The 13,046-nt window shown below is 37.5% G+C and overlaps 2 protein-coding genes across 6 annotated transcripts in view; one reads left to right on the forward strand and one right to left on the reverse strand.

The window, feature by feature from the left end:
• The window catches only part of SCUBE1 (signal peptide, CUB domain and EGF like domain containing 1), a 222,042-nt gene that overhangs the window by 123,666 nt on the left and 85,330 nt on the right, over positions 1 to 13,046 (reverse strand). The gene's annotated exons all lie outside the window — the stretch shown is intronic.
• The window catches only part of LOC138724325 (patatin-like phospholipase domain-containing protein 2), a 520,777-nt gene that overhangs the window by 65,071 nt on the left and 442,660 nt on the right, over positions 1 to 13,046 (forward strand). The gene's annotated exons all lie outside the window — the stretch shown is intronic.

The raw sequence follows: 13,046 nt of genomic DNA on the forward strand, positions 1-13,046 counted from the left end.
GTGGATTGCTGTTAATATTTATGCCAAGGAGCAGTATCAACCAGCTTTCTCTTAATCATCATAGGCCCCATTTTAGCTTTCATTTAGATACTGAATGCGCCTTGTGCTCTTAGAGTCTTTCATTACTGAGTTAATTCAAACCCCACATATTCACAGAAATCTTGAACTCGGTCCTTATGGGTCAGCATCTAGCATTCCTTGAGTGAATGAAGACTAGTTAGATTTGCATTACAAAGCCTTACCAGACTTCCCCTTGGATATCTGACCTGGAAAGGAGAAACAAATTCTTTCAGAGTACACTGACAGTGAATTCACAATGTAACTCACTTACTATGGTGAAAATAACATATATTCCCCAAAACACTGATGCATGCAACATCACTGTGGACTTAGCAGCTTATTTCTCACTTTATGACATTGCTACTCCTACCTAATTAGGCTAATTTCTCCAAACACTCCAGTGTGAAATGTTCAAGTTAAGGCTGTTGCAAAGTTTTTGTTTCCAGAGGTGAAAGCATTCACTTTTTATTCTTAGAGGAGCTACATGAAATTAACTGCCACCTCCAGCATCTACACACGCTGCCATCAGGCTGAGGCTGGTCTCACACTATCAAACACTTGAAACCAAATATCATGGCTTTATGATGAATTAGAACAGGAGTTTTTCTGCATACGGAACATTTCTAATGTTAAAAGGATTAGCACATAAGACAGCTAGTAAGAAACTCTGTACAAAATCCTGAGGAGGAAATGCTAAAAGAAAGTGAGTCGAAGACTTCTTCAGGCTGATAGATGCTAACAGCTTCAGAAGTTATTTGCACAGCTTGACTTTACCTCAGAAAGGTGTATAGGAGCAGAGCAAATAAAAACAGACATCACCACTCCACACGGTTGTTTTTGTACTTCTCTCCTACAAAATTTATCAGGCTCTTAAATCTCACAGCCTATGAAAAGCAACATCAGACAACAGATATATTTCTCTCTTCTCATTTCCCCTCTGCGTTAGCCCTGAGTCTAAAAATGTGCCAAGCACGAAATAAGTTATTCTCTGTAAACTAAAGCCTGGACAACAGATGCTATTGGATGATATAATACTTGCTATGCTGTGCTGTGCTATGCTATGCTACACCATACTATACACTGAAGTAAGGTATGAATATTTTCTTTGGCTGAACAGATATAAGAAACCTAGGAATAGTTGTTTTGAAGGTTTTGAGGCATTTTATAATCTCTTTCTCTCCACTTCTCGCAACAAAGGATTTCAGACACAATGTGTTCGACAAACTGCATTCCTGTGCACTCTGCTATGTTCAGCAAAGATCTGGTAAAGATAACACATGCCTGATTGAGTCATACTGCTGAAGCAATGAGAAGAGAAGAATTAGATAGATGAAAGAAGATATTTAATGGCCCGGAAGTGTAATGAAGCAAGTGGTTTTCAGTGTTTACTTACAGATACTGAATATCAACCATAGTTAAAATTACTTGGGAGGACAGAAATTGCGCACTGCTAAAAGTATCAGGAAAAATAAAAAATGAGAATTACAACATTCTGAAACAAAATTGAAAGACAAAGAAGAGTTTTATGCTGATATTTGTGTGTAAAACCACACTATTTCAGTAGCTATATTAATCACTGCAATAATTCAGATGCATTCATCATGTAGTTGGAGCTGTAGAACAACTATTTCAGTTCCATGTTTAGCTGGAGAAGAACGCCATAGAAATCTCCTAAGCCTGAAGACCATTATTTCAGAAAATGCAAGTTCTTCTGGTGAAATAAAAGACTATTATTTTTCAGTCAAAAGCAAGAACTTGTCCACAATGAAACTTCTCATTTGTATATTAATATTTTTCCAAATGCCAAAGAATTAAATTATGAAAAAAACCCTAAACAAAATTTTGTTTGGGCCTAAAAAAACTATTTAAATAAAAATGCAGCAAATAAATACCTTGTTTTGTTTTAAAATGTAATCTAAAATTTGTGTTAATTGCAAATACTTTTAATCATGCCAAATTTTATTTTTTCAGCAAATGCAGTATTTGGTCAGATGTATCCCATATCAATCTACATACGCACATGATTTATGAATCTTTGTTGATATTGAAGAGTCACTTTTTTTGTAAACTGATTCTTCAGACAATATTGAACCTTTTAGAATATAACATATAAATCACACTGAAAAATACAAAAATCTGCTAAATACCTCCCCAACACTAACTTAGTTGCTATACAAATGCATTCAAATGGGAGAGAAAAATACTCCTAAAATGACCTTGTTCAGTATTGTCTTGGGCAGGACGTGGCCTAGACTCTAAAATGAACTAGAAATGCATAAAATATGTCACATATTTTCCTATAGTGGAAGTGGATGGAGTGCACTGCTAGTAGTAAAACAACTGGCCTGCTGATAGCACACCACTCTGCTATCACAGAAGCAGTAAAATGTCTGAGTTATCATCTCCTGTCACTATCAGATCCTCAGAAACACAGTTTTTCCTTACTTTAGTTAATGTTTAGCAGCAACCTAATGTGCATATATTTATATAAGGAGCCAAGAGTGTGAATAACAGCATGGGGGAAAATAATCCCCTGTTAGAAGTGTAAGTTTCTTAAGCATCTCAGTGTCTGCCTTGGCGTTCAGCCTCCCTCAGCCCCAAGACAACAGGTAACCCAAAGAGGAGGCAGCCAGCGTGCTTCCAGACCCACCGGCACTGCTGTGTGCAGGCAGCCAGGAGATATCTCTCCACAGTGATGGGCAGCGCACAGCACCAGCAAAAATGCTGTGTTCCCCCTGGAGGGAACAGGCACAGTCAAGGCCAAAGAGCTTGATTTGCAGAGATGAGAGAGAAAGTAGTCATTCTGGTAAAAAACACAATCCTGGAAAAACTGAATGGGATTCTGCTGCTAATTTAAATGTGCTTTGAGTTTTTCTCTTAATCACAGTAAGACCCAACTGAGCAGAGGGGCGTCACTACTAAGAGGAAGGCCCTGTGCTTCACACATTGCTCCTTTCTAGCACTGACCAATGTAATGCAGAACTACGGAAGAGAGGAGAAACTCCTACAGAATTTATTTATTTATGGCCTCAAGCTCCGCCAGGGGAGATTTAGGCTGGACATTAGGAAAAATTCTTCACAGAAAGGGTCATTGGGCACTGGAACAGGCTACCCAGGAGGTGGTTGACTCGCCTTCCCTGGAGGTGTTTAAGGCACGGGTGGACGAGGTGCTAAGGGGCATGGTTTAGTGTCTGATAGGAATGGTTGGACTCGATGATCCGGTGGGTCTCTTCCAACCTGGTTATTCTATGATTCTATGAATTATTCTAAACCATTACCAAAATAGTACAGAATTATGCCCACAGCAGTTTAACCAGTAGGTTGCATGGCATAGGCAAAATATTGGAGAATGACTCTCCCACCTGAGCCTTAACCAGAAAGTATTTGCATAACTACATCTTTTACCACACAGCCTTGTGCCCCCCCAACCCTTTCCTACAGTGTGTGTAGCTGCATCACTTTGGTTTTGAACACAAAGAGTTGTTCCCAGTTCCTTATCTTGATTTTTGCAGTTAACTGTGTTCCCCACCTTCTAAAACAGATGTCACTGTGGAGCAGGTGAAAAATCATAGTTCCCAAACCAAGGGAGAGACTAAGTGTTGATAAAAGAGAAGTCTGTACACCAAAATTTCCTTACTTTCTTGTCATGACACTAAAACGTCCCATTTTGAAAGGTTCTAGGTTTTTCAAGTTAACCGTTAATAAAAACAGTATCTTCATTTAATATGCTGCTACTCAAGGTAGTCTCTAAAGCCTAGCACAACAGTGGGTGCACATTCTCTTTGGCAGTGCTGGCAGACAGTAAAATAATTTTTCAAACACAGACACATTCTTGGAAAACTCACTTTACAAAAAGACAGTAAAACTGAACCCAATGGAAAACGTATTATAAACAGGAAAAGAAATGCCACTTAAGAAAGGAAAACACTAATCTAGTTAAAGTAAATCCTCTCTCAGCATTTCAGATCTGACTTGAGAAACTCTCTCCTATTGCATTCCTGGATTTTTTCTGACTTTCAGTTACAAAAGATTGTTCATGGGAGAGTGGCAGACATTGTTATATGACCTAAAACCCACATTCGTTTTTGTTTCTGGCCTAGGAGAGATTTGGGTGTGAGTCTACTACATTAATGCAGTCTGCCAACTAGTTATCACAAATCTCTTAATAGTGCTGTTCTGCAAAATGTTCAGTCTGATACAATGACCTCTCCATTGTACTATGCTCTAAAAATCTTTTCAGCTCAATGGCTCTGAATGTTCTTAAATCAGGCTGACTGCAACAACTATTGTACTGATCAGCCTTTATTTTTCATTAACATTGCCTGTTCTCATCTTAATTAAGACTTCTAGCAATTACTTCACTCTGTGGTTCATCATGACAGTTGGACTCTATGATCTTAGAGTTCTTTTCCAATCTTAATGATTCTATGATTTTATATATGCTTATATTATCCTCTATGTTGTCATAATTTCACTTATTCTGTATATTGCTGCTATTTTTATAACTTCCAAATAAACATTCTGATCCCAAACACAATCTGAAAAAAGACCACTTCAAACTGCACTGAAGACATAATACAGTAATAACTTTTAGAATATTGTCAGAGAATATGTGGCTGAATGTGGTAAGAAAATCCTGAATGTAACCCATATACACTGACAAGCACAGTAGTATGTGAATTACTTATACTGAATCCTCAGAACTAAATAATTGTATTTTCTTTTTTTGTTAATTTTAGCACTAAGTACACAGTGAAATATCTTACTACGGTTGCATCATTATTTAACAAAAACCCCCACAATCTTACAAAAAGAATTGAAAAAGTTGTAGACATGACTCAAGAAATTCATACATCACATGTAATTTATATGATTCCATTCTAGTGACTTCTAAAAGAGTTAAAAGACATTAAGTATAAGTTATATGCAAGTTATTGAATTACCAAACTCAGATAAGTCACAGTGCTTCATCATTTATGAACTATTTTACACACTTCATGAACATATCCAGTATTTAAAGTATAAATCTTTATAACACAAAACCCAAGCAGTTGTTGTGTTTACTTTCTCTCCATCAGTCTTAGTTATAGCTGATAATTACTTCTGCTTGGGTAGGGGATCCATGTGTTGCTACAAACCTGCTGCGAGTGATATCCAGGACTTCCAGGACTTTTCTTTTTTAGAGAATTGCTGATTTCAGTAATGACAGAGTTCAACTGCATCAGGTTCAGTTGATACAGTTCAGCTCTATCTGTATGTATTATATACCATAGCAAAATATAATAATACTAAATATATTGTAAATATAATAACTATAAAGTGAGAAACAGAATGTAGTATAAAATACAATGTCTGTTTATCACCTCTCAATCACCACTTATGGGTCATTCTCTCAATGCCTTGAGTTAGAAATAAGTGGATACATCTTCAGTAGAAGAAGAGAGGAAACAAGCATTGTCATTTCAGTTGTTTACTAAACTACTAACACAGTGGGCTTCTGTTTGTTTGCTTGTTTTCTCTTTAAAACTTCATGTGAGAAGCTACAGCACTACAATAAAACACGCTGGTCAGTGATCAAGCTGTTCTGAAGACTGACAGAGATAACTCCTCTCCCAGGGATTTTGTTTTACTCTGTTAACAACAGAGGCCAGAAAAATCACATTAAGTTTCTGATGGACAGGAAAATGATGTTAGTGGAAGTGCAGGAAGGATGTTTCAAGCCAAATGTTACATTATGCATGTAAATTTTCATCATACAAATGCAGTTAGATGGTTGACTACAGAAGAAAAGTATACTGTTAACTTTTCAGCTGGCTTGTGGAAAGCAGCTCCCCATCTATACCTGCTTTGGCCTTATAACTCCAGCATCTTCTGTGCTCCACAAGCAACACGTGGCTAAAAAAACCCCAATTATAGTCAACACGCAAATATCTTATCTATGGTCATATCTTAGCTCCATTGAAGCTGAAGGATTGTCTTCCAAAAGCCTGGGTCTGACCTTCACTTTCATGTTGCACTTTTATGTCATCCTCTGGACACTTCTGGCTCACTACGGGGGGGCCTCATGCAGGGACATAAAGAATGTCTGAGTGAGGCTGGCTTCCCAGAGCTTGGCCTAAGATGCCCTTGTATCAAAAGAGAATATGTCCTCACATGAGGATAAAACAACCCTGTCAAGATTTTTCTCTTCAGCAAGAAAATGTAGGAGAAAACTAATTGATAGAGGCAGCTACACATCCTCAGCTGACCACGACATCATGGATACAAAGCATCCATCTAGGAATAGATCACTAGAGCTTAGTGGGAAACCTCACACTGGGTAGGCTGCAAATGTAATAATCTATGTCATGGTCTAACATTTTTCATATTCTTAACTGAATGAACACAAGACTTTACTTCCATCTTCATTCCTGAAATAAGTTTCTTGGTTCTGTCTAAAGCTTTAGGGAAATACAGTTATTTCAGTGACTACAACTTACCCCAACAGAAGGTGAAAAGAAAAGAAATAAAACAAGGAAACTGACCCAAGGAAACTGAATTCTACACTACTAAGTAGGTTGGCTGGAGAAATCCTGGACAAGAAAACAGCTGCTGTTTTCTAAACAGTTACTAATGAAACAAATTCAAGTTTGTTTAGCAATTACATGTGTTCTCAGTTTGGATATAAAATGTGCTTAGGGACTGCATCTTCAGCGGCAGGTTTGCAGCCTGGTCTCTGACAAAATGTCCCTGCTCTGAATGGCAGCCAGAAAACCACACGTCATCCAGCCCTGAACAGAGGATTTGTCTTAAGATCTAGAAACAGGCATGTGTCAGAAATGCACCTTCATTCTGTCAGCAGTAAAAACAAAGATTTGCACTTCTGCAAAGGTACTACTAGAATTTCAGCAACTCCTGTGGGAACAAGAGCAGAGAGTAAGGAAGACTGGCTGAAATCCAGTCCAGGTTGGTTGTAACCAACTTGTGATTGTGTGATGGCTTTTTCATGAGTCACATAAAAGACATCTGGCAATCTCGGTCTGTTTCCCACATCGCAGAGATACCGATAGAAGCTGGTGCTCACTGAAACCCTTTCCAACAAACCTTGTTGCCTTCTTACAAGCAGATTTGGTTTATCTCAAAGAAAATTCAGCAAGATAGCTCAAGGAATGCCTGTTGCTGCTTTTCTGGCAGAACCAAGGCTGTCAGTCTCTGCCAGTGTCTACCTGGCGCCTGACATTACCAACGACTTCACATAAAGGGAAATAAATGGCAGGAGAAGAGAAAGATAAGGACAAGAAACAAAATCAAAACAAAACACAGTCAACACTAGTATAATCTGCTTTTAATTTTGCTTCATCTTTAAACTGTCATTCCTTAAATGGTAAAACAAAGTAAAAGAAAAGATTGGTTTTCAGGGAATCACTGCCACAAAGTCCATTGGCAGACAGGGGTGACCCTGAGGGCAGACAAAACCATGCAGGAGGCACAGCTGATAAACAAGCTTTCTCCATTTGAGTCTTCACCACTACCATCATATTTCCACCATGGTGGGAGCTAATAAACCTTGAGTAGTTCTGATATCCTGCCCCCCAGAGATGTGATGCTACAGCAGAGCTAGCAAAAGACGTCATCAAGACATGCTTGAGTACCCTCAGATGGGTAGGAGTTCAGTAACTAAGCCCCAAGTTATCAAAAAATGAGGAACTCCCAGGTTATATTTGAAAATACTAGGTCTTTGAGCCTCACAGCATACTAGAGATATGAAAACCTGTCTTGCTCTTTTTTGAAAGGTTCTCTCTAGGGATAAAACGTAGCTATCTATAACATAGGAAAATTGTAGAGCATTAGACCAGACAATGGCAAGAAAATGTTTTTTCCCTCCCTGGTCACAGAAAAACTCAGTATTTAAACAAAACTTCTTGACCTACCAAGTTAAACTTCTCAAAAAATTGTTGCAAAATTTTTAGTCCTCCAATAAAGACTTAAAATAATCTCAGAAAGAGACACTTTCCACAAATATAAACAAGTCACTTAACTGAAAATACGACTTTTCATTAGTGTTTCACGAGCTGGTTTTGGACTGGGTCTAACCAGATTTTAAATAGTTACAGTATCATTTCTGAAAAGATTAGGCAAGGATTGGATGGTGGGATTATAAAAAGAAACATAAAATCTTGTATTTGTTTCTTTCTGAAATCTGCACAGCTGGCATGACACAGTCTTGGTTTCCACAAAGACGTATTTCTAATGAAGTATTTTAAAAATAAGTATTTCTAGGGCATTTTTTCAAACACACAGCATATATCCAAATACATAGAACAACAGTACCTATTTCAACAACACTTTGCTTTGCAGGAGCTCCTTCGCATCCCAAACCCTTCCCAGGAAAATTTCATAACTTCTTGCAACATTATCTAGTTAAACATAAAATAAACATGTGCTTGACCAGCACTTTTGGAAGCAAGAAGGGATATGTAAGCTTAATTTTTGACTTCTATTTCAGAAAGCTGTGCAGTAAATAAACTTTGCAAAGCATCAGGATGAAACGAATTTTTCCTTTGGGTTCCTATTAAGGTTTAGCCAAGATGCTTCATTCCCCATGGAACCAACTGATGATGCAGGGCCCTGGATGTGTGTGAGGGTTTACTTCAAACTTCAAGTGGAAGAATGACTTCTGCAATGCCTATTCTGCATTGGGAATATTCTAACAACCCTCAAATTCCTTTTCAGGGAATTAAGAGTCACCTGTGACCTCAGCCTACAGGCACTACCTTTCTAAGGCATAATAAAGCCAAATCAGACAATGTTGTCTGAAGAAATCTGATACTAATTTTGTTACTTCAGTAAGATTATCTTATTATGATGAACATAACACCTTAAAGCGTTTCTAAGTGTTGATTGCTGGAGAAAAAGTTTCATATATGCAATAGATTTTGTACTATTTTCTTCTTACATAACAGAAAATATACTCTAGGACTAATTATATACAATTAGTATATATAGTCTATACTACTATAGAGATATGTATTGTTATAAACGCACTAATTTATGTAAATATTATGAATATTCATAGTTACATTTAATGATTTATGTACTAATGACTATGTAACCTATTTAAACCCCAAACTATGTTTTGCAAGAAATGAAGAAAATTTATTGCTCTAAAGGTAGACATAGAGTAAAGGCCAAATTGCTATCTTATATTGGGCCTATAATTTTTTAGGGCTAAACACGACCAAGATTCAAAACTCATTCTGTTATTTTGTTCCTTATGAAATAAAACATTGACCATGATGTTAAGGAATCCACAGACTTGCCCCTCCACAGAAAGGACCATGTAGCACAAAGGTTGTTGCGTTTCTCAAAGAAAAGGGGTAAATTAATAAAGTTTCTGGTCTCCTGTTGTCTCCTGTTCATTTTTTGAGGGGGGTCACTTCGGCTGTACAAAGCTGTTGTTGGATGATAATTGACTTTTCCTTCTGTCAATATGCTGATGGAAATATGAAGCTCTGGGGACTATAATGCAGCTACAACAACCAAGCAGCTGATCTCTACTAGCTGTGGTGACTTTCAGAAAAATTATATATAACCCAATCAAAATTTTCTGCAGTATTTCTGAAACTGCAGTTTCTCTCAAAAACGAGACTGTGTATATACTCAGGTATTATGTTTGCACACAACGTAAGTTCTCTTTAGGTGCAAAGCCTCCTTGAGTTCAAACTTCAAGGTTTGTACAGCCCTCTTCCATGCAGCACTGTTGTGCAGGAAACAGTTTGTCGCTTGAGGAAGTCAAACTGTAAAGTGTTCACTAGGGTGACAGAAACGGCACCACAGAGTGCAGAATAGATTTCAAACTTGTTTCCAATTTCAATATATTCTCTTCTTTTTTTTTTATAAAAACACACACATATTTTACTGATGAATATCAGAAAATTAAAGTTATCCAACTCAGAACTGCAGTGGAGTGCAAAAAAGGCTGTCAATACCTGAGGACAATGGAAGACTTAACATGACAGGCAAAATATTTATTTGCAAACTGCCTTGTAAATTTAATTTCCTATCGAAATGTTTTAAGATGTGTGTTGTGGCTGGAGCATTGTCATAACTAACTACTTCTATAAGCTCAAAGTGTTTGGTTCCTCCACTCTCCTCTGTTTCTTGATTGAGTTTTCAGTGGGTCTAGTATTAGAGCTCATAAATTTCAAAATTCTTTAAAGTTTTTTTTTTTGTCTTTCTGATGAAAGAAATGTTTATGTATCCTTGCCACACTGTGTCTCTTTAAACCATTGGCTTTTTCAAGGTTTTTTTTTTAATGCCATAATGTGATGTACACAGAGAGGTAAATGATGTCGGAATCCTTTCTGCGCCAAACCAGCAAAGTTCATGGGTGCATTTAAAAGAGGCACAATCTGGTTTTGCTTAAAAGAAAGTCCCCCCTTTTTTGTGTGTGCAGAATAACAATGCCAGAATGTGTTACTCCAACGAACTGTTGCCATGGTGATGCCATCAATAACATCATTTTCTGCATCCTTGTCCTTTAAACACATAAGGAACGCAACAAGCATTGGTAAATGTTAAAAAAGAACAATTACCTTTTCTCTCTCAACAGCAGAGGAAGCCTTTTTTTCACCTCATCAATAGAAAATTATGTAGAAAGGAATAATAAAGACTGTTACAAGAAGCACCAAGAAGCCTATTAGTGACAAAGGCTTTTTTTTTTACTTTCCATGAATAATTACAGCTCTTCAAGAAGAAATCAGCCCGGGCTAAGGATCCTTTGCAAGCTTTAGATGGTAAAACAAACATTTGACTATACAAGGATTTCTCTTTCATGTACCTTTCCAAGTAAAAACAACTAAAATCCAGAGAGAAATGAGAGAGAGAAAAACCCAAAGAAACATCTGCTGCAAGTAAATTTAAAGAACCCTGCACATTCACCTGAAAGACTCATATAAAAAGCAAGTAGATTAGTGACAGAAACAATATAAATTTGAAGCCAGCAGGTTAAAGTTGTCTGTGGTGGGAAAGTTTGCCTTTTTAAGTAGTATGATAACAGGAAGCTATTCTGATTTTGTATAAAAGGGGAAAACAGGATTTCAACACTGAATGTGTTACCAAACAGTAGTAAAGTAGTAAGTTTAAAACCTCAAAGTCCAAAGCAAAATGCTAGATACACTTACTACACAGTCAGTTTATAAATAATGGAAAGTTTACTAATGCAAGATTTGACTGTAAAGAATTCTAAGAGTCATGTAACATATAACTTGGGAGCCCTTGTGAAACATTACACTTTTGTCCTGGGCTTGGCAGGCAATGTGCAAATGGGAGCTCTGAATGTGCTGCTTGGTGTTCTCTATACAAAGTGAAGGTCAACACGTTGTGCAATGGCTTGTTTACATATCTTTTGGGTCTTTCCCTATATCCCCCTACTAAGGGCAGAGGTTGAAGATGATGATGATGGGAAAATGTCTGGTTTCCTTCTCCTTGTCTCTAGGTGGTAAATGGAACATAAGTAAGAGGAAAGTGTGGAGGAAAGGAAGAAAGTAGTGACAAAATTTAAAGGTCATCAGAGCACGTGAGTTGGAGACAACAACAGGAGTTGGTAAGTTCAGACATATAACGTCCTATAGACTTAGCCTACAGGCTGTTAGGGTTAATGACGGCAAGGATAAGTATCAGGAAATTCTTCATCAGGTTTAAAGCAGTAAACTAATTTATTAAGATGATACAATTCCAAACTTTTTAGCTGAATGAGAATGGTCTATCAGTAAAAGACAACAACTTAACCATACAGCTGCATTTACAATGGGAAGTCTGAGCTCGTTAGGAAAGGGAATTCAAGATGTTTGAGTTCTTTTCCTGAACACATTAATCTCTTGCATTAGCCTTTGGTTTCTCATTACTTCTGTCACTCCATCTCTAAAGTGAGAGATAACGCTTGCTTGCTTTGGATAACTCCTTCAGCTCTCCACTTCTTAGCGTGGAAATCCTAAAGGAATTGTGAGCCAGTGAAGATGAACAACACGGGGAGATGGCAGGAACCAACACTCTTCCTTTCTGTTTTAGAGACTCTGCAATGTTTCAAAGTACTCCACTATTTAATTCAGTTTAAATGCTAACAATCTCTTCCATGGAATAAAGCTTCCCTATTCTGTCTAGATTTCAACACATTTAAGAATTGTTTAGAAACCTCTTTTGAAAGGCTTTAACAAGGCAGCTAATGGGCTAGCCCAGCTTATCTGAGGGGTTATTAATCACAAAATTCCCTAGGAAACAAAAATCAGTGAAACCTTTTTTTCAGTATCCAAACATCACCCTTTATCTCTGAAGTCAAAGGAATAAAAGGCAAATTATTGGAAGGGAATATTACGATTCCCTTCGCTCCTAGTTTGCCTGAGACTTTGCAAAAAATTTTCTTCTTCTATAATTTCATAGCTGGACTCAAGAGGCTGAAAGATGAATGGCAATTCCCAGTTTACCAGTTCAACTCACCTGCACAGTTGTGAACAAATTAAACCAATGGCTTTGATGAATTGGTGAGTCTCTTGCATTCTTCTGAGACACTTTAAAGGCCACTGGAAGTTCATATGCTTAATTTATGAAGTAAGTATTAAAAGTGTACACGTGTTTTGTTAAGCAACAGTTTCTTAATTCTGTCGGACTCTGTGACTGGAAGGACACAGTAATTTTTATTGCTTGCAGGCTACCTGAGAATGCATGCAATATGTAAGGATCACTTCAACGTAAACAGAATCTTGCACAGATCTTTCAGCAAATCTTCTTTAATTTTTATTCTGAAGAGAGAAAAAAGCCTCTGAGATGAGTCATTTTATAAAGACATCATAGAATCATAGAATCACCAGGTTGGAAGAGACCCATCGGATCATTGAGTTCAACCATTCCCACCAATCTCTAAACCATGCCCCTCAGTACCTCATCCACCCACACCTTAAACACCTCTAGGGAAGGTGACTCAACCACCTCCCTGGGTAGCCTGTTCCAGT

This window comes from Phaenicophaeus curvirostris, chromosome 1 (genome assembly GCF_032191515.1).
Source record: "Phaenicophaeus curvirostris isolate KB17595 chromosome 1, BPBGC_Pcur_1.0, whole genome shotgun sequence".
Lineage (NCBI taxonomy): Eukaryota > Metazoa > Chordata > Aves > Cuculiformes > Cuculidae > Phaenicophaeus > Phaenicophaeus curvirostris.